Here is a 21,609-nt window from a genome sequence, read left to right on the forward strand (position 1 = left end):
TTCTTACTTGCCCTTCACCGTAAAGTCAGAAGCTAAGTTACAACAATATAAAAATACAAGATTAAAATCAGTTAAAATAATTTACAAGCAGAAGAATAGAGTACGCCCATGCCTCCAAAATTATGCTGGCAATTAAGAAACTGCCTTTCCATAACAGAATAATAGAACTTTAGAGTTGGAAGGGACCCTGAGGGTCATCTAGTCCAACCCCCTGCAATGCAGGGATCTCAGCTTGAACAGACATGCTTCATTGATCTCTGGTTTTATTTTTGTTTTTTGCAATTCTGGGCTGCATCAATAGGAGTATAGCATCTAGATCAAGGGAAGTAATAGTACCACTGTATTCCGCTCTGGTCAGACCTCACCTGGAATACTGTGTCCAGTTCTGGGCACCACAGTTCAAGAAGGATACTGAAAGCTGGAACGTGTCCAGAGGAGGGCAACCAAAATGGTCAAAGGCCTGGAAACGATGCCTTAGGAGGAACGGCTTAGGGAGCTGGGTATGTTTAGCCTGGAGAAGAGAAGGTTAAGGGGTGATATGATAGCCATGTTCAAATATATCAAAGGATGTCATATAGAGGAGGGAGAAAGGTTGTTTTCTGCTGCTCCAGAGAAGCAGACACGGAGTAATGGATTCAAACTACAAGAAAGAAGATTCCACCTTGTGACGGTAAAATGAAGGTGCCGGAGGTGAAATAGTTAAACCAGGTACCAGCCAGAACCCAGAGGGGGTGGAGTCAGAGTGACAGTTAGTGGGCAGGGGAGATAGAGAGGAGTTAGTTGTGGGAGTGGGTTGGAATTGGGAGGTTGGTTGGAGTGGGAGTGAGTTAGGAAAGAGTGTGCGTAGGTGAAGTTAATGTAACAGGGAAACTAAGTCAAGACCAGTTAGGAGAATAGAAGCCAAGTAAATACCTGAGACGTGGTTAAGTGAGGGAGAGCTAGTAGAGGGAGTTATAGGTCTGGGAAGACACCCATGTTTGACATTGTTTGCAATCCTTTATGAAACCACATGCTTGTTATTCTGTAATAAATAAACATAGGTTTGATTTTACAATTTAACCCTGACTGGACTCAATAGATTTACCAGGTAGGGCCTGGTTGGTGGCAGCGAGAGAGGAGAGCGTGGTGGCACAGGGATCAATCGACCATGAAACGTCCGGGGACCCTGTGTGTGACCGCCACACACCTAAACATTAGGAAGAACTTCCTGACAGTAAGAGCTGTTAGACAGTGGAATTTGCTGCCAAGGAGTGTGGTGGAGTCTCCTTCTTTGGAGGTCTTTAAGCGGAGGCTTGACAGCCATCTGTCGGGAATGCTTTGATGGTGTTTCCTGCTTGGCAGGGGGTTGGACTGGATGGCCCTTGTGGTCTCTTCCAACTCTAAGATTCTATGATTCCATTCTATTTTACAGTAGAGATTGATGTATGATTGATGTAAACCACTTTAATTTATGATTATTAATAATCCTATAAATATTTTTATAAACAAATATATCAGGTTTCATATGAACACAAGGTGCTGGATCAGGCCAATGACCCATCTAGTCCAGCATCCTGTTCTCACAGTGGCTGACCACTGAAGACACACATCTGTTGGAAGCCTGCAAACTGGACATGAGTGCAATAGCACTCTGTTAAAGTCGAGGATACAGATATGTTTCTTCAGTAACGACATATCCTTCAACTGCTATGATTAAATTGTGGCATCCCATTTTGGGGAACTGTCAGGGAGAGAACTGAGGAGGAATGGTGGGAGCCCCCCCCCTTTCTGAATCTTCCCAAGGGCAGGAATATTGATTTAGAACAGTGGTTTGCAGAGGGGCTTAGGCCAGAGGGGAAAAGCTGGGAGATACTGGGTGAGGAACAGCTAGAAGAAGAAACACCAGGAGAGAGACAGCTGGCAGATTCAGCGTCCTTGGACAGCATTCCTGACCCCACCTTCGCCCAAGACTAGACAGACTTGGAAATTGATAGTACTGTAAGCACAATGACAACAAGCTCAGATTACCCGACGTAGGAGTGGTGTAGATTAATGGGGATGGAGGGGGTAAACCTTTACAGGGAGTAACACCATTTTTTAGAGAGGTATGCATTCCTTTTGTCTCTCGCTGTGATTAAGAGCTTATCTGGTAAGAATGCTCCTTCCATTTGATCTGCTTATTTACTGCCTCCTGGAGAGGGATCCGATTCCCTGAAGCCTTACAGAGACTGTGCTCTCACGTTCAGGGTGTGATCTTGCATGGGATTGCAGTGTCCAAAACCATGCATTTTGGCAGTGCTGTGATCTCACACAGTTCACATGACTCATGCAGGAGAGCATCCTGGATGATATTATTATCTTATTACCGGTATATTTATATCCTACCTTTCCTCCAGGAAAGATGGCATACATGGTTCTGCCCCTCTCCATCTCATTCTCCTAACAACCTTTTGCGGTAGGTTAGGCTGAAAGAAGAGACAGCTTCATGGCTGAGAACCTTGATCTCCTAGCTTCTAGTCCAGCGTTCTAACCAGTACACCATACTGGCTCATGTCACAAAGGCTATACAGTGAAAACCCCACATGCACCTTTGCAAGGAGGGAATTCCATAGCTTAGCAGCCGCCACAGAAAAACTCATTTCTTGGACCACCACATCACCCCCCCCCCCAAACTTCAGTGGGTGGTGGAACTTCCAAGAGGGCCTCTCTACTGAGGGTCTGCAGGGAAGGAGATTCGTCTTTCAGATATTCGAGGCGTAAGTCACTTAGGTTTTTGAACACTCAAAGTTGATGGGTGACAACGTGCCTACTAGGCTTTTGTTAAAACAGACAAATGTTTCCAGAAGGGGATTTGGGGCATTTGTTAAAAAATAAATGGTTTCAAACATCACAGCCAATTTGCAGGCAGTACAGATTTATGCTCTTTTGGGGGGCTTCCTCAAATTTCTCCAGAGATTTTTTTTTTCCTGAGGAAAAACACTCAAATTCACTTTGAATTTTGCCTTAGGCAGGACACTGAGGGCAAGCCTGATATCAAGCTCTTCATTAGATACCAATTTATGGGATGCTGAACCAGACAGTTGCCTTTGTGCCTCGGAGCCTAGAGCTGGTCTGCTCCTAAGAGTTGTTGACAACCCATTCCATTTGCGACAGTAATGAGCAAAGAAGTTGAAACTCATCTCGGCAGGGGGTTCCACAGACAGTCAGCTGGCCTTGGGGTCATCTGAAGTGCAATGTCAGTACCGCTTGCATATACTAGTAGCCAGCCATGCTTTCCCCCCTTTCTTTCCTAATACCCCAGGCTTTGATTGCTACTCAGTGGTAGGAATGGCAAAGACAGCTCTGCAACCCTGACCTTGTCGGCCGACCCCAATGACTCAGTGGCGCGCTGCTGCTAAAGAGATTTCTTTTCCTTGGGAAATCATGAGCCACTGAATAATTTCCATTCCTATTATTATTCTAAGGCCTACGGCAAGATGACTGTGGTTACAAGTGGAGCAAGGATTGCATGTCACTCCCTTGAATGTTGAACTCTCTCCTGTGCTTGGAGTTAACAGTCTGAAAAAGAAAAATGTACAGAGCCAAATATAGCCCAGAAATTCTCCTACCCATCACAAGAATCTGTCTAAGGTATTAAATCTTCGCTGGTTTCATAAGCGATAAAGTGAAACGAAAACATTCCAGGCATATTCTCTCTTTAAGAGAGAGAGAGAGTGTGTGTGTGTCCTGTTGGGAACAGCAACAAGAAGAAGAGCAAGAGGAAAGTTTAGGGGAAATGGGTTGGTTTTTCCACTCCTATCTGGGTGGTGGAACAATATGAGCCATAAGATTTTCAGAATAGATAAGGTTCAGAAATAGCATCTGGAATGTTTTTCTGCTGATCAACTGAGCTTCGGGTGGTTCAAACTTTGAGTTTTGATAGACATAAGATGCCAGAAATTTTCGTGGAGTTTGTCTGAAGAAACACAGATGATGGCATTTGTAGTCCAACAATATTCGTAGAGTCACCTGTGACCAGTCTCTAGCGTAAACACAACAGAGTCATTTATGCTGTGACAGAGGGCTCACCCCCACTTCCATTTGTCGCATGGTTTCCATTTTATTGTCGTGGGTCCGAGAGATTCTTTTTTTGTCCCACAAATGTCAGTTGGGTTTTCTGCATATTGACTTTTGTTCCAGTTCAGCAGTAATTAGCATGTTTGTCCGGGGAAAGCAGCGGGACAAAATAATAATAATATTAAAAATCTCTTGAATCCATGACTAGAAATTCACGGGGCAAATGAAAGTGTGGATGAGGCCAAGAGAGGAAAGCTGGGCTTTTTCATACAATTCACAGAAGCAAACGAAGATTGCTCCCAGTTGTATATTCTGTGGGGAGCATCTACTGGTTCCACCTCCCTGTGGGTATTTTTCTGGATAGCCTATGTTTCTGGCAACTGGAAGGCCATAGGTACTCCCTCCCTGCTCTAACAAAAAGTCTCACCTTCTGTTTATTCATCTCCAGTGTGGTGTAGTGGTTAAGAGCGGTAGACTCATAATCTGGGGAACCAGGTTCGCTTCCCTGCTCCTCCACATGCAGCTGCTGGGTGACCTTGGGCTAGTCACACTTCTCTGAAGTCTCTCAGCCCCACTCACCTCACAGAGTGTTTGTTGTGGGGCAGGAAGGGAAAGGAGAATGTTACCCGCTTTGAGACTCCTTCGGGTAGTGATAAAGCAGGATATTAAATCCAAACTTTTCTTCTTCTTCTTCTTCTTCTTCTTCTTCTTCTTCTTCTTCTTCTTCTTCTTCTTCTTCTTCTTCTTCTTCAGCTTCTTTTCTACAGAATTCTGTTCTGCCTGGAATTCACAATGTTCATAATTTGAAAACTCATCTTTTCATCCATGATTTTCTTTCTTGATTAAAATTCCTTCCTTTTTCCTGCTTTTCCAGCGTGCAATTCCACAGGCATAATAGTAATAATAATAATAATAATAATAATCGGCACAGCACTGAAATGTAGGCACTATTTAGATCAATAATAATTTACATTATTATAGGTAAAGGTACCCCTGACCATTAGGTCCAGTTGCCGACGACTCTGGGGTTGTGGTGCTCATCTCGCTCTATAGGCCGAGAGAGCCAGCATTTGTCCGCAGAGAGCTTCTGGGTCATGTAGCTAGCATGACTAAGCTGCTTCTGGAGAACCAGAGCAGCGCACGGAAACGCCGTTTACCTTACCGCCGGAGTGGTACCTATTTATCTACTTGCACTTTGATGTGCTTTCGAACTGCTAGGTTGGCAGGAGCTGGGACTGAGCAACAGGAGCTCACCCCATCACGGGGATTTGAACCACCGACCTTCCAATCGGCAAGCCCTAGGCTCAGTGGTTTAGACCACAGCGCCACCCGCGTCCCTTCTTACATTATTATAGTTAGCATCTTTTAGCACTGAAGCCATATTCCCTGCCTGCAATGTCTGGCTGTTACTATAATGCTGTCCATTCTTTCCCACAGTGGCTCTGCCCACAAGTGTTGACTCTGCAAAAAAATAAAATAAAAATAAAATAAAAATAAAAATGGCAATATATGGCGAGTCCTTCTATGTTTCCCTTGCTGGTTTTGTGATGTTTAGAAATAAACATTGGCAGTGGTTTTTCAGGAGAGTACTTGATGGTTGCTTTCTTCTTCTTTTTGAAAGGGTGTCAGTAGTCTATAAACTCTCCTTCCAACAGACTAGATATTAATTTTGGCACTGAAAATCGGACAGACTTGATAAACGGGTCTATTCACAAATCACAACCTCTATGATTTATGAATGGTAGCTTGTTTGTAGTAGTTTCATAGGCAAAGGCATCTGTCCTGAAGCTCTGACGAAAGTGTCTGCTTCCCATGACCACTGAGATACCTCAAACCTTTGCTGGTAGAGGCTTTTAAAACCAATTACTGTTGACACGTTCAGTGGCCGAATCAACATTTTTAATGACCTGAGTAAGAGTTGCCAATTCCTGGCTAGCTTAGGAACTTCTAACTCACCTGTCCTTCACCCCAGCAGGTGACTGTGTAAACAACAGCAGGGAAATCTTCTCTGTCTAGTGGGAGTCATTGTTCCATGGAGAACATGAGTCTATGAAATAACCCTAATTAATCTTCAAAGGGTGTGTGGTTTAAACATCTGGGAACTCCTTGTTGGGGAAGAAGGCGAGGATTGTTAGCTCAGATTAACAATCCTGGAAGAATGACTATGACTAGTGCTATTTTTCTAGAAAGAGAGGTGCCATAACTCACCATGAACGCCTCCTTTGTTCTCTTAGAATGACAGTGCCCCCCCCGAGAGGTGCTGGAACTGAGTTCCGCCAAGTTCCGGCTGAAAAAAAGTCCTGACTATAATTTAGGCATGACCACTACATTTTTGAATGCAAGAAATTCTGGTATAGCTGAGATTAGTAGCCTAGGATAAAAGTTCTAGAATGTGCTTGCTTCTTTGTTTCCTTTATGTCAAGACCTGCTTCCTATAAAACATGTCAACACAACTTAACAATAAAAAACAACAGCAGTAAAAACGCAGATAATACAATTTCTTCTATAAAAACAGTGGGAAATCCAATACAGACTGGATTTCTCCAATTATAAAAGGATAGTCTTCAACAGGAACCAAAATTACCTGTACAATAAGGATGGCACCTGCCTGAAAGGCAACAGGAAGGAGTCCTGTAGATGCTGCCACATTAAAATCCTGATTCCTGTGTCATACAAAATGGACTTCCCAATGGAATAGTATCTTTAGGAGGCCCCCTTCTGGAGAGTGTCAGTGCCAGTGTTGCCATATGCCCTCTTTTTCCAGGACACATCCTCTTTTTCATGGGTGGAGTTGTCATAGCGATCCATAGTTAGAACTTGGCAAATGTGCCCTCTTTTTTCCTCTTCAAAACATGCCAACCCCAGGGCCGGATTTAGGTTTGATGAGGTCCTAAGCTACTGGTGGTAATGGGGCTTTTTACATATCCAGCTGTCCTTTGTCAACAACAAATTGCCACTGTTCTTTGTGTTGAATATATGCTATATGGTAATTTATGGACCTAACAGGTATCTAAAGCCACTTGCACATAACAAAATATGTATTTTATCAAAGCAATTGATATAGAAATGAGCAAACCAGTGATATTTTAGGGAGCAGGCTAGCAGGGGGACCCCATTACTTACATCATAGGAGCCTACACAACACGAAATACTCTTGCTGTATGTAGGTTTTATTTTATTTGTTTTTTATCTTATATTTTGGAAATGTACATCCAGTTTTTTTCCCCTTTAAATGTTTTTGGAGCCCCCAAGAGAGTGGGGCCCTAAACTATAGCTTGTTTAGCTTGTACGTAAACCTGGCACTGGCCAACCCTAGCAGTGATCAACTGAATATATAAGGGGTGATATGATTGTTAATGTAAATACATAGGGCTTTTTACACCATTACCGGCAGCTTGAACTTAGCCCAGTAGTAAATTGGCCACCCATGCAATTCTTTCAGCAACAGGATAACATGATGGTGATAGTTTGCACCAATGTGTGTCATGACCCCTGCACTGTTCACTAGCTCCGGTTTGCAGGCCAACATCACAGCAGCCCCCATCCAGAAGACAACCTCTGCATTGCTAAACCAGAGGATAAAACTTTCTGTGTGCCACAGCAGGATAGAAACTGCACCTCCACTTGCCCATTCGGACAATGTAAATCAGTCCATTGTTCTTTCTCTATTTTGGGGTGTAGGTGGTTGAATTCTCCCTGTGCATTGCTGCTAATGGGATCTTCTTTCCTGCTGCTAATGGGATCTTCCTTCCCGGAGCAATTAGCAGTCGGAGTGTGTGTGTGTGAGAGATTTTTCATTTAGGCTATTTTATTTCCTTGCATGACATGGCTCCTATCCTGATCTCTGCTCTTTGTAAAGTGAGAACAAAATACATTGAATGCATATATGTACACACACACACACACACACACACACAATTTCATCTAGTTTGGTCCTTTGGCAATTGACTGCTGTTTTTGATGGAATGTTGCATGACAAAAGAAAAGGCATTTTAAAAAAGAATGTCAAAATTGAAAGTTTATCTGCAATTTCTGGTTTTTGAATGTGTCAGTACTCAGGTCTGGACAAAACTATAATTTTGCTCTAGTACACACACACACACACACACACACACACACCCTGAACACACATAACAATGGCCTGTTTAGATAACATTTTGTTCTCATACTTTCTTGATTATTTCATTGCATAAATGCACACTCTCTTCCAGCCTCCTCCCTCTGCTTTGTTGATTCAGGGAACATGGACTTAACCTTGACTTTGGGGTCAATGCTTTCTGCAAAGTGTACAGTCAGCAGAGAGTACGGGAGAAAATCAATGTGGAACATATTACCGAATATGATGCTCAGACGTTACTGCTTGGAAGTCATGCCTGGAGATGGAAGCAACAGAGGTTATTTTAAAAGGAGAGCATGTCAAATGAGCTCTTTCATTGTGCTTGCTTCTTATTCTTCATCAGTTTTTGACCGCAGCCTCTCCTCTCTCTTTTGTGAAGAGGTTGCTTTCATGTTTCAGCCTTCAACTCGCTGGGAGGCTAAGTGGAGTCATGGCTGTCTCCCTCAGCTTCACTGGGGCTGGGTAGCTGGCAATGGAATTAATAGGCTATTTTGTTATTTAGAGCATGTATAAAGCAGTTGCTCAACAAATTCTCCAAGTGGTGTACAAGTCCTATTCTTTACAAAGCATGAATAAAATAAAATTAAAAAATTGTTATTAATATTGATTACATTTGTATGCTTCCCTTCATCTGTAAATCTCAGGGTGGTTCACAACTTAAAATAAACAAACCAATTAAAAACAAATATACATAAAGCCATAATTAGGAATAAAGATAAAATCAAGATACAACCTTATCCACTTTGGAAGAATGCCTGGACTTGGATGCGATGGCAAATTTAACATGTTTAATTAGAGAAAAACCATGACTGACATTTATTAAGGACTGGAAATTCGTTACGTACTTTTTGCGTGGAAGAAGAAAATGAACGTGTAATAGCTGGATTTGAAGACTGAAAAAGCACTGGTTTATAGTAGATGGAATGGTTGGGTCCTAAGGAGTGAGTGGATACTATATTTAGTTGCGGGAAAGAGAGAGCCAGAAGTCCTTTTATTCTTCTTTATTCTTCTCTAATCTTTTCTCTCTCTTTCTCTTCTCTTGCTTTCGCTCTCTTTTTCTTCTCTTTTTCTCCTTTCTGCCTTTCTTCATTTTTAGATTAAATCGATGTTTTACATCCGTATATTATAAAAATACACTTTGTAATGGGTATAGGGGTTGTTGTTTTTTTGTAAATCTTTGAATAAGTATCAATAATTTTGTAAATAGAGAGAGAAATAAATAAATAAATAAATAAATAAATAAATATTAATCAATGAAACCATCTAAGTCAAATCTTAGGTCACATCTGGACCATACATTTGTGACCATGCGGAAGGACCTCTAGGACATCATAACGCTCTTGGGTACCACATGGATGACCCCAGGACTAGCTAGTTCAGCTGCATAATGCTAGGCTACCATGTCCTTTGTCTGTTTCAGCAAGTGCAGGTGATATAATAGTGCAGAGGACAGAAAATGCACTATTAAGTGGGGCTGAGATCGTCTTGCCCACCCACCACCCTGCAAAACAAGTCGCTTTCCATGCAGATTTTGCATTCTGTATAGAAGCTCCCTGGCCAAACCTGACCTCCAGCCTTTCCACGGAGTCACCAGAAGCCCGAATAATCCCGTTTTGCTCTGTATGCAAAATCTGTCCACGCAGTCCGAGTTCTGAATACTCCCTGCCCTACTTTCCACACACACCCTACAATTCACCAACACCGCCATGCTAAAAATACACCTCAATTTCAAACGAGCTACCACCTGCAGGATACTGTCTGAACAAGCTACAATTGCTATAGGTTGTCATCTTGATCTGCCTGAACATGGGCAAATGTTTTCCTCTGGGCATGTCAGTACAGTGTGGGAAAACCACATGTAACCTTTGCAGGCATCATTCCAGGAATGTGCTATGCATGCATGTGTGCCTGTTTTGCCATGTGCAGCGGCCAGCGACTATAAGCCACAGAGACCTTCTTGCTTACTTACGAAAGTCACAGAAATTATGTACTCCATCCCCCAAAGAAGGGCTCCATGGATGAGCAACATACACGGTTTCCCAAACTTTGGTCTCCAGCTGTTTTTCGACTAAGACTCCCATCATCCCTAGCTAGCAAGACCAGTGGTCAGGGATGAATCCCGCTTGGCAGTGCTGTTTAAACAACATTTGATTCGGCTCAGTTGGTTAGAGCGTGGTGCTGATAATGCCAAGGCTGAAAGTTCGATCCCCGTATGGGACAGCTGCATATTCCTACATTGCAGGGGGTTGGACTAGATGATCCTCAGGGTCCCTTCCAACTCTATGATTCTATTATTCAAGATGCTTTGCTCCCTGAGGAAGTTCAATCATAGCAAAGGATGCAAAAAGGATGGGAAAATGCCCGCACTGTGCAATTGCCCTGTCGAACAGCAGCAAACGCTCATTCAGATCTGTAACTCAGGCCTTCCTGCTTTCCCTGTGTAATTAGGTTGTTTCCATGGTAATGATCTAATTATGGTCTTCTTGTGTAATCACATTTGCTGTGTTTTGGCATTTGATGATTCCCCCCCCCCCACGCACACCTTTCCTTATTTCTGAACCAAAGCACTTGGCAACTCCGTTCCCTTTCTGTTAAGCTGAATAATGACTTTTCGAGTGACTTTTTCTTCTTCTTTTGTTTCTGCTAAAAAAAGAAAGGAAGAAAAAGAGGTAAGGATAAGGAATGTGAAGAAGCAGTGAAGCACCATGTTTCCCTCGCCCTGCTAAAATAGTTTTCAGCAATTGTTCCATGGACTGGAATTGGCACACGCAGCTTGTGAACCACCAAGCCAAGCTGAGCCCATCCTCTCTGCATGGTGGTTTTGCTAGGGGCCAGGTTTGCCTGAGATGTTTTGCTGCCTGAGGTGAAAAACAAACATGCATTTCATGTATAGAAGTCCCTCCATCCCTGCACTAGGACTACCTGTTGGGCATTAGAGCTCTCAGATAGGCGGTGTTGCTGATTTTCCTACCCTGGGGATGGGAAACCCTTCACTTCTGGGCAACCATCAGAGGTTCAGGAACCAGTGGTGGAACAAGTTGATGTAAATTTTACTACTACTACTACTACTGCTACTACAAATAATAATAATTTTGTTATTTGTACCCTACCCATCTGACATGGGTTGCCCCAGCCACTCTGGGTGGCTTCCTGCATATACAAAGACATAATAAAACATTAAACATTTAAAACTTTCCTATACAGGGCTGCCTTCAGATGTCTTCTAAAGGTTGTATAGTTACTCATCTCATTGACATCTGATGGGAGGGCATTACACAGGGCGGGCGCCACTACTGAGAAGGCCCTCTGCCTGGCTCCCTGTAACCTCGCCTCTCACTATGAGGGAACCACCAGAAGGCCCTCAGAGCTGGACCTCAGTGCCTGGGCTGAACGATGGGGGTGAAGATGCTCCTTCAGGTAGACACCCACTCCATCCAGGCAACCAAAAGGCGATATCATGGTTCAAGGGCAAATTCCAGCCAGGCAAAAACATTTAGGATGTGAAGCAGGGCCTGTGAGGGTTGTGGCTTGGAAGAGGAGTGTGGCCTTGAGCAAATTATGAGGGACAGGTAGCGATGGGGGAGGGGGAGAGGACTACAATTGGACCCTGGGCCTCAGATTCACTGCCGTATTCCTTGTGCCAGAACTCATGAGTCTTCACTCTTCCTTGAGCTGGTCAATCCAGTGGTGTAGCAAGGTCAGGTGGTACCCGGTGCATAAAATTTCTTGTCACCCCCCACCACACATTGAAATCTAGTTGGACTCCCAAGAGACTACGATCTACTCACAGTATAAAAGACTGGCTGTGATCTAGCCGTTGTCATTGCCAGGAGTTGTTGAGCTTTTTGATGGAAGGATTGACGAAAGTTATTGAGCTATTTTGTTGAGCTTTTCGGGGGGTTACAGGGTTTGGGTCCTGAGTTGAGGGAGATTCTGCTTCTCTGCTTCCCGTTACTCTCCACTTGTTTGCTCACCTGCCTCCTTCCCGTCCTCTCCCTGCCTGCCTGCCTGCCTGCCTCCTACAGCAGTCCGGGAGCACAGGGCTGTCAAAACAAAGAGAGAAGGGGGGAAGGCTGCCGGCAAAGTGGGGCAGCTCCACCCCTTCCTCGACGGATTGTGGTAGGCAGAAATCATGGGCGGTCAGCGCACCGAATGTCACCCCCCGGTAATGACACCCGGGGCAGACCGCCCCCACCTTGCTCCACCCCTGGGTCAACCATTTTGATTGTTCAAAGGAAAGAAGACATGTATTCTATCTAACCTTGACAGTTGGAAACCTGGAGGGAGGGAGGAGATGAAAAACCAGCTACCTTTTACCCTGCTAAGCCATGCAGAGGCTGAGTTGTCTTCTATCAAGGCACCCTAGAAGCGACAGAGATGTTTGTGGGAAGCTATTTGATAAGAGTTACTATGGCAATTGGAAATCTCCGGGGTTGGGGGGGGGAATCAATTAAGTGATATAATGGCAACAAGCCAAGAACAAAAAGCCAAATTCCTCTTTTGGGTTACACAGGAAGTTCTGAACAATAATGAGCCCAGAAAAACAAAGGCTGCTGCTTCCACCCCGTCTCAGACAGAAATGTTATCTCTCAAACAACACAGGCTGCCAGGGATTGAACTTGGGGTCTTCTGCATTCAAGACAGGTGCTCTACCACTGAGAAATGGTCCTTCCCCACTGGGAAAGAGTACAGCTCTTCCAACTTCCTCATTCAGCTCCATGTACGTACTTCTCAAGGAAGAGAAAAATAGCAACCTTCGCCACTCCATGACCAAGGCGGCAGTGAGAGGGGGCACCTAGAGATTTCATGGATGCCAGGGAAAGACTTCAAGAGTGCCATTGAAACCAGACTGGTGACCCTGAGCCACTGAGCTACTACAGCACTTTCCTAGATGCCCAAACTGGCCCATCTTGTTTGGCCGTCCTTTTCCCAGGAGTGGCCAGACATATTCCTCTTGGGAAGCCAATATGGAAGGCATGAAAGCTCGAAGTTTCCCTGCCTGTCTTGGATATCCAGAGCACCTGGTGTTTTGAGACACAATGCATCTGAACACAAGGGTTAAATCTCATGCCACTTTGAAAGATCTATCTCCATGAAGTTGCCAAATCCTAATCTAAAGCTATGTAAAGTGACTGACCGCCAACACCTCTTATGGCAGCTAATTATGTGCTGTGCAATAAGAGATTTTCTTTTGTCTGCCCTGCACCTACTGCAAGCCAATTCCACTAGATGATCCTGAATACTTGCACTATGAGAGGCAGAGAAATCTCTCTCTAGTTTCTCTTTCTCTACACTAGGGTTGGGTGATACATTGGCATATCGTCCAAAACAGGTTTGAAGTCCATATCGCCCACCAATACTCTACACCACTCATAATTTTATAAACCTCTTAGGCTGCAGTCCTCAATGGATAAGGAAGTAAGCTCCAGTGTGAAGACAGTGAAGACAGTTTCTTCCAAGTAAACAGACGCAGGATTGCACAGCATCCCTGCCCCCCTGCCTAAAATATAAGAGCTCCAAACAACCTATCCTTCCCTGCTCTGAAAATGCTCAAACCCTTGATCATTCTGTTTGCCCCCTCCCTCATTTGTGCATCTTTTCCTTTCTGAACTCTTGATCAGAACTATGCATGATATTACAGAAGTAGCATGTTTCATAGGACCTTGGAGGCCACTTCCAGGAGAAAATGCCTGGAAGAGGAGGTTGATTTCAGAAGGGGAGGAAACTTGCAAGTTCCACTCCCCACGTAGGAACTGCCTAAATTGGATCAGATGTCCAGTCTAGGATTCTGTCTCCAACAGGAGCAAGGGTGCCAACTTGAACAAATTAAAAATAAATTATAAAGCCATTTCCCACTCCCGAGGATATGACATTGTGGGCTGGGCACAGGCCCAACCCACACACACAGGGCGGGATAGCCCTGGCGCCATTGGGAGTCCTCGGACACGTCATCATTCGGGCCGACCAATCTGGTTGGATCGGGGGCATGGTTTGGGCTATTTAAACTGCCCACGGTCGAGGACTCACCCCCTTTTGCTTCCTACTCATACAGTTATCCCTCCCTCCCTAAGGTTAGGTTCTTTATCGCTCTTGCTGTGGACCTTGGTTGGTCGCTGTGGACCTTGGTTGATCGCCTGTTGAAGGTGCCTGGTAGGAATTTTTCCACTTGCCAAATTGGCAACGGCCATTTGGTTTTTCACCTAACTCGTAGCAAATCGTCACAACTTTGTAAGGCTGGTGGGTAGGCATTGGAGTATTCAGCTGGAGATGAAGGGAGGTAGTGGCCATCACCTACCTCTCCTAATTCAAGGGTATTCCATTAAATGAATCCAAGGGGCGTGGTCTCTGTCTGAAGCCCCAGACGGTAGGCTAGGGCCATGGCCAGACCCCTAGCAGTGACCCTGGGGGAGTTCCTAGTTGATGTGCACCAACAGGGCTCCCCCTACTGGTGGTCAACCCTTCTAAGATGTCTTGCAGATGGGCAGGAGTCAGATATAGTCAGTTTGTTTCCAATGCCTAAGCCAATACCACTCACATTCTGTAACCAATAAAGCTGTGGACTTTTTAAGCCCATTAATCTAAAATACTGGTCTCATGTGTCTTTATTCCTTATAATCTTGGGAGGGTTTGTGACCTTGCCACGCAATTGATAAATTATTGTTATGTCCCACGTAATTGATCACAAGACTTGGCACACACACACACACACACCATTTGAATGACCATGTCCATCAACTTGGGGGGGCACCCTCAAATATTTAAGGGGGGGCAAAAAGGACCCTAGGAGTTGGCTCCTATGAATTAGGGGGACAGACACCCCTTGGAAGTTCCTAAATAGAAAGCAAATTGGAAAGAATCATCTGCTGCTGTTCATCCTAAGCATCTGATAATCGCAGGGATATTGCCTCTAAATCTGGAAACTGCATTTATTGTCATGGCTACTGATTGATATATCCTCCATGAAATGAAGGCTGCTTGGACCTCAGCCTGTCATTCATTATTACAGTAAGATAAATGCGCCATAAAAGGGTCCACTTGAACAACAGTGAACCAGTTATCAGGTGGCTTTGAAACTACAGCCAAAATTAAGATGACTGTGATTGTGTACAATTCACATTTCCAACAACAGTGTTGCACATACTCAGATGCTTCAACCAAGCTGGGCTCCAGCAAGAAACGTGAGAGAAGGCATATGGCACAGGTCCCCCATTTACACTGTGGGCTGCTAAGTGGCAGAGGTTGAGCCAAGGGCTTGCGCAAAGATCGCTTTCAATTTGCAGGTGCTCAAATTAAAAATGACACAAGGCAGCATTAGCTTGTGGGCTGAAGATGCCCCTTGTTCATCAGATAACATTAACAGGACAATCGATACAGCCAGATCATTTCAACTAATAGGGATGCTAAGTGTATGCCTCCAGGAATCCAGGAAAACAAAAGGCTGCATCAATGTGGTCTACACACTTTTCTCTGACAACTCACAAAGGCCTCATGCGATGGAAACCTATGAATGTCCATTGGTCGCGATCCAAAACTGTGTGCATGTATTAGGGGGAGTATAACTTGAGAGGTTAATGTGCATAACAACCACCCATTGTGCATATTGACCAAGGGGAATGTGCACCTAATCCAGTCATAAAGAGGGAATTGTGCACATTTCCCGGTCAGTATGCAGTATCACTAACAGCTCGTGAAGAATGTGCATGTAATGACCGAATTCTGTACATTCTCCGGCCATTAAGCATAATCAACAGGTCTTGAGGAATGTGCACATATCAACTAAATGTTGCATGCTCTCAGTCAATCATTATGCATAATCCCCAACAGGTCTCAAGGAATTTACACACTGCCTTTTGTACATTCTCCAGGCAGTATGCAAAATCTCCAAGAAACATGTCTTCCTTCCACTACATTTTGTTCAGAGGTCTGCAGTCTGCAGCCCCACCTCCACATGTTCTGCTTCTAGCCCACTGCCAAATCTTACATGGACCACAGCGTACCTTTCCCACTGACCAGCGGATCCAAAGAAAGAAGAATTGGGGCTCCGGATAAAAATCAACTTTTCCTGTGGTCCAGGCCCCACACTTTTCACCATTCTTAGCGATTTACCCACCCCTGACTATTGATGCATCATCATTCTCCAAGTATTTGGATCCTTATGTAGCCAAAAGGGAACAATCTGTACATATATGCAGGCTGGAGGGAAATCTCAAGTTTTGCAGAAGTACATATAAAAAAAACCTTGTAGAAAAATATATATAAAGGGGGCGGAGAGACCCCGAAACAGCCTGACGAGGGCTAAGCCTGATCAGCGGCCATGCTGGCTGATTGATGGAGAGCACGGGCAGTGCTTCCCCCCTAGAAAAATAGGTTTCGGTGCTCACCATGGAGTTGTTATAGTAAGTGCCACACTTTCTAACAACAAAAAAGAGATGTGCTGCTACTGCGTGCCCTTGAGTACCCCCAGGGAGAAAAAAGCTCTGGGCATGAAAACATTGGGGAAGGTCAAAGTGGCGAGACTTTTATATGCACAAAGATGTAAAGATTCAACATTACCTATGATGGAGGAACGGTTGTTAAACTTACAGTGGTACCTTGGTTCTCAGATGACTTGGTACTCAAACAACTTGGAACCAAAACACTGCAGACCTGGAAGTAAGTGCTCCGGTTTACAAACTTTTTTGGGAAGCCGAAAGTGCTCCATTTTGAGTGTTACGCTTCCTATTTGAGTGACACACTTCCATTTTGAGTGTTACACTGAGGTCTGTCTGTTTTTGCTATTTATTTTGTGTGTGCTTTTGTGGCGTTTTTGTTTTGTTTTTGTGACTGTGTGGAACCCAGTTCAGCTACTGATTGATTGATTGATTGTGTGACTGCAGTACATTGTTTATTGCTTTCATTTTATGGATCAATGGTCTTGTTAGATTGTAAAATTCATGTTAACTTGCTATTTTAGGGGTTCTTTTTACAAGTCTGGAATGGATTAATCCATTTTGCATTTCTTTCTATGGGAAAGCGCGCCTTGGTTTTAGAATGCTTTGGTTTCGGAACGGACTTCCAGAACGGATTAAGTTTGAGAACCAAGGCACCACTGTAAGCTGAGATGGCAAAGTTGACAGATCTAATCAGAGAAAAATCATTGTCAATATTACTAAAGATTGGAAACTCCTTATAGGCTTTTTGCATAAAAAAAGAAAATGAACTTAAGATATCTGGGTTTGAGGACTGAAGAAAATATTGGTTTATAGAATGCAGAATTGTTGGGTGGTGTCGTGGAGTGGATGTTTTGAATACTCTTGACAGACAAAGAATCTGTTCTCTTTTTTCTGGCTTCGTCTTCTTTTCTTTTTTCTTTTCCTTCCTTTGGTTTGTGGTTTGATATTTGATATTAACCTTTGTACATTTTCTTTCAAACCTTAATAAAAGAAAAATTGGAAGAAAAAGAAAGCAATGAGGAAGGTGAATGGAGTATTCTAGGAGAGGGTATGGCTGGATGGAAAGTTGAAACGAAGCACTACGCACCGGAACATTTTGCCTTCAGGTCCCCCTTGCAGCTGCCCATTTCCTGAGGCAGCATATGTCGAAGAAACTCTGGGGAAATGGACTTCATATTAGAAGTAACCCAAACATGAATAATAATCCACAGACTTCTGTGGCCATGAGGGTCATCATGTCTCCTGTATGTCAGGTCTGGAAAAGACTGTCACCAGAAACGAAAACTGTTGGGAAATCCTTTGGTGTGTCTGTGTGCTTAAAGTGCTGAGGCAACGGATATCATTATCACTAATGCCTTACCATCAGCCCGAGACTGGAAGAGAGATCAATTTCATAATAAATCAATCCCAATTTCCAATGTGCAACAGCTTTATCTGCCGGGGCTGACTTGCCAAGGACAGTGAGATGCCAAGGTCAAATCGAAAAAGACAGATCACATTTTCAGCTTTCCTTTAAAACATTTCCTTAGCTATCCTGAGGCACAGACCCCAGCGGACACTTCACAGTTTATTTACCCAGTCTGTAGACGTTCTCCTGAGGGAGGTTTTTATCTGTCAGTGGTTCTGCTGCAGCAGGAAGAGCCTATTTAACACTCCCCATGCATAGACTGAAGCAATTGTTTAACTTGGGTCAAGAGTTTGCCCTGTGCAATCCAGCCTTTACCAACCTGGTGCCCTTGGAATGTTATTTGGCTCCTGCTTCCATTAACTGAGGCCACACAGCCACTTCTCAGGAATGATGGGAACTGTAGTCTGAAACATCTGGAGCAGAATGGCCCAACACGTGGTCCGGAGGCCACATGTGGCCCTTCCCAAAGCCTAGTGCCTTACTTATCTGGCTTTGGGAAGGTAGCATGAGGGCTGCCCCCCCCCAATGAATTTTGGCCTTGCAGTCCCTGACCAAACTGACCAAACATGTGACAATGTGACAATGCAGTGTGCGGCCCACAGGTTCTGTGTTGAAGTACTTTTGTAGCCCACTTGCTATGAAAAGTTGGACTGCCCTGATTTGGAGGAACCAGTGATTTGGAGGAACCAGTGTAGTGAGGAAGCCTGATGAAATGATTGCAGTATAGAAATAAAGAATATACCCTCCAACATTTCTCCAATGAAAGTAGGGACGTCCCATTCCATAATGATAATTTTGCTATTTATACCCCACACATCTTACTGTTTTCAGAGAGCCAGCCTGGTGTAGTGGTTAAGAGCGGTGGACTTGTAATCTGGTGAACTGGGTTCACTTCCCCACTCCTCCACATGCAGCTGCTGGGTGACCTTGGGCTAGTCACACTTCTCTGAAGTCTCTCAGCCCCACTCACCTCACAGAGTGTTTGTTGTGGGGGAGGAAGGGAAAGGAGAATGTTAGCCGCTTTGAGACTCCTTCGGCTCCTTCGGCTAGTGATAAAGCAGGATATCAAATCCAAACTACTACTACTACTACTCTTCTTCTTCTTCTTCTTCTTCTTCTTCTTCTTCTTCTTCTTCTTCTTCCTCTTCCTCTTCCTCTTCCTCTTCTTCTTCTTCTTCTTCTTCTTCCTGGGTTGCCCCAGTCACTCTGGGCAGCTTCCAACATATATAAAAACATAATAAACTATTAAACGTTAAAAAAACCCTTCCCTATACAGGATTACTTTCAGATGGCTCGGGGGTCAGATAACTCCATACCCTCCAACATTTCTCCAATGAAAATAGGGACACCCTAAGGAAAAGTGGGACATTCTGGGATCAAATCAGAAACCTGGATGACTTCTCTAAATCAGGGGCATCCCTGGAAAATAAGGACACTTGGAGGGTCTGAAAGAAGAGCCCAAAATGGGTTTTGTAGAGCTCACGAAGATGTCATCATTGAGAATGACTGACCCATCTGATTGACTGATTCTGCTTCCCTCCTGGAGCCTGATTGGGCTGCTACTGCAGGCCAATCAGTTGTTGCATTCTAGGATCCTACTTGCCTGTTGTTCTAAGATCCAAGCTTAGTACATAACAGGAATGAAATGAAAATGAATAATATGGAACTACAAACTTCTGAAAGCCAGTGTGGTGTAGTGGTTAAGAGCGGTAGACTCGTAATCTGGTGAACCAGGTTCGTGTCTCCGCTCCTCCACATGCAGCTGCTGGGTGACCTTGGGCTAGTCACACTTCTTTGAAGTCTCTCAGCCCCACTCACCCCACAGAGTGTTTGTTGTGGGGGAGGAAGGGAAAGGAGAATGTTAGCCGCTTTGAGACTCCTTCGGGTAGTGATAAAGCGGGATATCAAATCCAAACTCTTCTCTTCTTCTTCTTCTGATGCTTGTGGACTGTCGACCCAGGTAGGCCACTGAATCCTCATGGACAGGAAGAAGTATCAAAGGCTTCCTGTTCTGGTTGAGCCGCAGCTGAACAACACAGTCTTCCTCAGCTCTATGTACCGTAATCTTAGAAGATGAGCAATTAAATAGGCCTGAGATGGTATGTTTGAGATATTCTGAGATGATCAGAGATTTACAACCTGTTCTAGACAACAACAGTTCTCTTTCTCAAGCTCTAGGAGGAAGACCTTTCATTGCCTACAGACAGCCACCCAATCTTAAACAACTCCTCACCCACAATAATACAGCAAGCAGACTTAACATGGACAATGGTACCAGAGCCTGTAATAAACCCAGATGCCAACTTTGCTGCCACATACACCCAAACAACACCATCACTGGACCCAACAACATCAAACATACCATCTCAGGCCTATTTAATTGCTCATTTCCTCAGCTCTGGCATCCTTCGTTATTTGTTGGTCCTGTCTCCTGGTTTGACCTCCAGCCATGTCTTCAGCTTCGTTCCTCCTGGGTACCAGTTGGATTCCCAGCTCACCTCATACTCAGCTATCCATCCTCATCCCCATCTCAGCTACACAAGGCAACCTAACAAATAAAGATAAAGGCGTTCTCTTCATCAAAGAGCCTCTTCCGAGAACTCATAACCTGATTCACCTGCAGGGATTGGTACTGACTCATGGAAATGCTTGGTAGATGAATGCAGAATACAAAAACAAAGAGTATAAAATCATCTCCTGCTGCTTTGGAAAGTTCTGCCTGTCAGTTAAAATTCTTGCCAACAGTTTGGTGCCTTTAAAAATAAAACAGAGTCGCTAACAATATCTCCTCCAGTTGCTTTTGATGTATTTAAAAGGTGGGAAAAGACACATTAAAAGAAACACAACTGCTCTGGTAAATGACAAGGAAAAGGTCCACAGGCTTTATTTCTGCTATAAAAAGGGTAGACAGGAGAGGCAAAGTATCCTCTTTGCATTGATTTTTGGTGGTGGTGAAGGAAAATGAACTGCAGGAGGGGGAGAAATTATCCTTAATGGATGTCTGGTTTGTTTGCTTGCTAGGAAAGACAAAACCCTTGGATAGTAGCAACCACTTCTTTGGACTTGCTGAGACAGCATGTCTCAGAGAGCTAGTGTGGTTCAGTGGTTAGAGTGTTGGACTTGGACCTGGGAGACCAGCGTTCAATTGTCCACTCTGCCATGAAGCTCCCTCTTTGGGTGACCTTGGGCCACTCAAAATTATAAATAATTTTATAAGTTGTGTGTCCTTGTTTCTCAATATGACCCTTTTACAATAACTCATCATTCTGGTATGAGCTCCACCCTCCCCCTTACACCACCTGCATCAAAGGACTTATGTGACAAACAGGTGAGTCTGCCACATAAAGAGTCCTCTGTATGTGGATGCTCATCCCCTCGAAGGATACAGGAAGTTCTTGAGGTCCTAGACAGGATGTACCCATAGCATTGATGGGCTTTACCATTCTATACTTACCAGACAATATCAATAGACCAATCCACTGCCTTGACGATTATATGGTTTGCTCTGTCCAGCGCAGGCTTCGCTTTGAAGTAAGCCCCTCTCTTGCATCAGGCTTTGTCTCAGCATAACCGCTTGGATCTGGGCCACCGTCATCCATCACTGGCTTGCTGACACC

General features: G+C 44.2%; 1 long non-coding RNA gene across 1 annotated transcript; it reads left to right on the forward strand.

The window, feature by feature from the left end:
• Nucleotides 1–3,420: 3,420 nt before the first annotated feature.
• Nucleotides 3,421–8,468, forward strand: LOC117046347. The gene is made up of 2 exons (XR_004426570.1): nucleotides 3,421–3,609; nucleotides 8,274–8,468. It is a non-coding gene; the product is annotated as an uncharacterized LOC117046347 (long non-coding RNA).
• The last annotated feature ends 13,141 nt before the right edge of the window (nucleotides 8,469–21,609 follow it).

This window comes from Lacerta agilis, chromosome 5, assembly GCF_009819535.1.
Source record: "Lacerta agilis isolate rLacAgi1 chromosome 5, rLacAgi1.pri, whole genome shotgun sequence".
Taxonomy (NCBI): Eukaryota; Metazoa; Chordata; class Lepidosauria; order Squamata; family Lacertidae; genus Lacerta; species Lacerta agilis.